Source organism: Schistocerca piceifrons, chromosome 2, assembly GCF_021461385.2.
Source record: "Schistocerca piceifrons isolate TAMUIC-IGC-003096 chromosome 2, iqSchPice1.1, whole genome shotgun sequence".
Taxonomy (NCBI): Eukaryota; Metazoa; Arthropoda; class Insecta; order Orthoptera; family Acrididae; genus Schistocerca; species Schistocerca piceifrons.
Genome location: NC_060139.1, coordinates 1,024,038,998 through 1,024,043,923, shown reverse-complemented (window position 1 = coordinate 1,024,043,923; position 4,926 = coordinate 1,024,038,998).

The window sequence follows — 4,926 nt, the reverse complement described above, 5'->3', positions numbered from 1 at the left end:
ATAGGTTAAAGACTGAACTTTCCAAAAATGTACGCATTCATGAAATAAACATGTTTTACACTGAAAAAAAAAAAAAAAAATTGGGAACCTTATTTTACGGACACCCCTTGTACCAGTTTTTTTATTTACTTTAACCAGTAATTACATAGCTGCGACTGCAACTTGCTAAGTCTGCTTTTGATAAGATCATACCTTCTCTAAGAGATTTGTGAGTTTACACAACACTGTAGCAATTAAAATACCATTTGAAACATTTGTCCTAAGCGCCTTGAGAGCAGCCTATGCTTGATAGAGTTGAATCCCCGCCACTATGTTTTGTCATTTTATTTCATTGTACACAGTTTTTCCGAAAATAATTTTATGTATACTTACGGAAAATTTTTATTGTAATGAAGAGCTTGTATTTTATCCTCATCATTGGTTTGCACATTTGTAAATAAGCATTACAGCTTACTTTCCTACAATCCTCAATCTAGAATCCCCCCCCCCCCCCCCTTGCCATCTATAACCCCCCTTCCCTTTTTGGGTGCTTTCCACCCCTGGGGGACTGATGACCTTCGCTGTTTAGTCCCCCTTAAACATCCCAACAACCACCACCACCTTTCCACCCCTTTTGAACCTTTGCATCCCATTTATCTCAACCACATCCTTTCCATACCACTCTTGTTTCCCCTCTCCCTCTGCCCTGGTCTTTCCTGGTAATTGTACTGATTGCACAGATACTATTGTTTATATAATTACTTTTTATTTTATTACTTTTGTATGTGATCCGACCATCCTCTCTTTATGCACAATGTAGATTGGTCCACTTTAATTTCAATAAAATGTAAAAATGATTAGGCTTGTGGATGTACTTTGAAGGCACATTTTTAAACCTTTTTTTAAACATTTGTTTGCAGTTTATGATCATGTTTGGCACCTTTGCCACAGTTGTGCTATGAAATGGTAATGCTATGTAGGCTACATTGTTGCAATGTTGTTGCTCTATAATGATGTATTGACATTTTCATGCCTTACAGCATTAAGTTAGACCTTAGTATTATTTTGAATTTTATTTGTGTAGATAGGCACACATACAAAACATGTGTATATGCTGCATATGTTATGTAATCATTTTGTACACTGCTTGTTTTAAAGACTGTGAATTGCTGTTGAAGCAATCTTTCCCAAAATAAGAGAATCATGGCCCAGACAGGGGACCAACTCTCCTTGGTTTCCCACTAGCTTCCAACCTGACCATATCATTCATTAACAAACATTAGTTCGGACCATACAAATATGTGCTCACTTTATTTACTGCTGTTTTAGATGGAAATTTTATTTGGTAAACATTGGTATGTACTGATTGTGATGTGCTATCCATTTATGCTTTGCACTCATATCTGGCATAAACTGGTGTTTGGATATTCTGTAATTTTGACTTACGCATATAGATTGATTTGAGGATGAGCATAGCCTGAAACCAGTCATCAACTAAAGAAACAGCCAGTTTAGTTGCAACTCTGTCTGTCTCTTTTTGTGCCACAATTTAAAATGAGTTGCTGTTCCACATTACCTAGCACACTGGAGTTATGCAAAAGTGTTTGATTACATCAGTCACTAAATATTTTTATGTAAAGCTAAGTACCTAGTTATAAGTGGCAAAGCAGGGAAGCGGCTCGATTCATACCACCAGAAAGCCCTATAGGATAGTGGAGAAGATGTCTCAGTGTCATCATAATGGGGCACCATCACATGTGGTGTGACTTAGTGTTCAGTTCTGGGTCCTTTTCTTTTTAGTCATTTCATTGACAATCTACCTCTTTGTATAGTATATTTTATATTCACCATCTTTGCTGATGACACTATGGTACTTACTGATAATTCATTAGACACACTGGAGGTATCAGTTGATAAAATTTTTACAGATATTGTGAACTGGTTAATATAAATGGTCTCCAGTAAAATGAGCTGTATCCAGTTTCACACAGTCTCTGAAGATGGAAAAAAAAAAAAAAACCAGGAGAAAAACTGGCTGTCAAGCAGGTATTTAGAGTGGATGCTTCAAATGTTGATAGTAAGCTAAACTGTTTAAACCACATCCTGGATCTGTGCAAAAGGTTGTGTTCTGCGAATTATGCTTTACACATTGTTTGCTATCAGAGAAATACAAAAACTATTAAATCAGCTTATTACATTTATTTTCATGCCATTATGGCATTTGGAATCATCTTTTGGGGAAGACAATCATTGGCCAGAAAAGTGCTATTTGCACAGAAACAAGTCATAAGAATCCTGAGTGGAGTCCGCCGTAGAACCATATGCAGAAATCTTTTAAAGGAACTTTAAATCCTCACATCTAGTGCACAATATATATCCTTCGTGATGTGTTTCATGAGGAAAGGCTCCTTTTAAAACCCAAACAGGTTACTAAAAGGAAGAAGACCTCACTACGACCATAAGAACCTGAGTATGGTACAGACAGGGCTGCATTTCACATTGTGTAAGATATTTAATGCCCTCCCTTCACAAATTAAGTGTCTACTGGATGATGAGCTAATGTTTCAAGAAAACTTAAGGCAGTTCCCTTTATAAGGGTAATTCTGCACTACAGAATTTCTGAGCCATAGTATGCTTAGCCGAGGTTGCTAACAGATGCCTGTGCAGTGATGCTAGACTTGGAAGTATGCCTATTTGAATTCTAGTGGTGGAAAATCTTCAATGCCTTTATTTGTCCAGAAAGGAAGGAGAGGTGGTGCCCTTAAGTTCCTGATCTGTCCTTGCACCATTGTCCTGGATTAAATTCCAAACATCTCCACAGTGTCTAATGAAATGAAGTCATGTGAAACTCTTGGTGGTGATATGTCCTTCAGATGGGTACATTAAGCTCAGAAATCCCCTTTGTGCTATTCAAGCAGTGTAGACTCTGTGCTGGCACAGTGTTTCACCCTCTCCCTTCCCTTCATTCATAACACAAACCCAACACTGCTCTTTCATATTAGTCATCCAGACAAAATGACACACACTAGACACTTCATAACAGGTTGGACATAGGCAACAGCGAACCAACTCCAGTAGGACCCTGCCTAGAACAGCGACAAGGGATTACTGAATCTGCTCCCCTAAGCTCCTTTCCCGAGTACAGGACTACCTTAACCGTTTTTATTTATTTTTAGCTGTAACACTCACATACATTCCCATATCCTTACTTGTGTGCACCTTTATTTATTATCTTAATCATATTTAAATACTCTGTTTTTATATAATAGTACTATTTACACAGTACTGTAGAATGTAATCACAACAAACTTGTGAAACTGACTTGTTCCATATCCTATGATAGATTCGCAACATATATCACTGACACAGAATAAATAAATAAGCACAGAATCTTGAGGGACTCTATTGTGTATTGTACCCCCCCCCCCCCCCCCCCACCCCAGAGGAACCAAATCATAGAATATGCTATCTGAGACATCTACAACTATTTTCTGTCTTCAATGTATCATTTGAGACAGTTACTTACAGGTCATGTAATTCCCCAATAACAGAGCTTCAAGGAGAGTATTTTGTGAGCCATACAATTAAATATCTTTGATAGATTAGCTTACATTTGAAGAGCAAACCATATTTTCCACAATTTTTTCTTATTTTTGGAAAGGTGCTTTTCAACTTTAAGTCAGTCAGTTTATAATGTGTACTAGGGCCTTGAACAAGGTGGGCTTTATAGTATATTGGTCTATAATTTTGACAATCTGAATTTTTTGTGCTCATTTTTAACTATTCACTGAAAAATTTATGGCAACTGTAAGATGTAAAAAAGATCCCAATTCTCTGGTGTAATCAGTCTAAAGACTAACGAAATTCTGTAAGGATCCTGTGCTGTATTTGTCTCTGACAGTTTTAGTTGCTTTTATACACCAGTGGTGCTTATCTCTAGGTCACTCATAGACTTCATGCCAATATTCTTGAGTAACAAATTTTCCTTTTACTTTCCACCATTGCAGGATCAGTTTTATAGTCCATCTGAAATAAAAATTATCTAGAAACTCCTTTAACTTGTTTGTGTATACTGCTCAGCAGAAGCAGGTGAAGTGATGCTACTGTTGTGACTCGCCGATCTTTCAAAGTGCCGCCGTGCAGTTATGCGCATCCTCTACATGCGGTGCTGTCTGCCAGCCATGCAGCAGCAGCGCCACCTAAGCGGCCAGCCAGCCAGCGGCCGCTAGACTCGGACTCAGTTATGATTTGACTGTTAAAGTGACACACATCTTACTCTGTTTACTTGATCTGTGACTTTCATGTATTGCATCGTCCTTGAAATATATTTGTTCAACTTGAAGTTATAATAATTGGTGACGATGTAGTGAATTTTTCTTTTTCATCGTTGACCCACGTGATTCCATGGCTACTTTAGAGCAACTATTGCAAGGTCTCGTAGAACAGCAAATGCTTCTCACAAATGCGATTCGTGATTTTGTGGCGGCATCAAATGCAGGGCATCTCTCATCATTGTCTCTACCTCCTTTTCCTCCTTACAACGAGACGGTGGAAAACTGGTCTGATTACGAAAAACGTCTTCGACAGCACTTCTTGGCATTTCATGTCGCGGATGACCAAACATGTAAGTCTCTGTTCCTTTCATGGATTTCACTCAAATGTATCAGTTGTTGTAGCAATTGGCTCCTTTGAAAGATCCTGCGTCTTTGTCCTTTGCTGAAATGTGCTCACTTCTGTTCTTCTATTTTCAAAAGCATATGCATGTGGTAGCCTCTCGTGTTGCCCTTTATCGTTGTCAAAAACAACCGAATCAATCCTATCGCGCTTGGGCTGCTGAACTTCACGGCCTCAGTAGAAAGTGTCAATTTGTTGCTGAAGTTCACAAAGAATCCTACGCCGATTCCATGGTACAAGACGCTATTATCCGGTTGGCGCCTGACAAGGAAG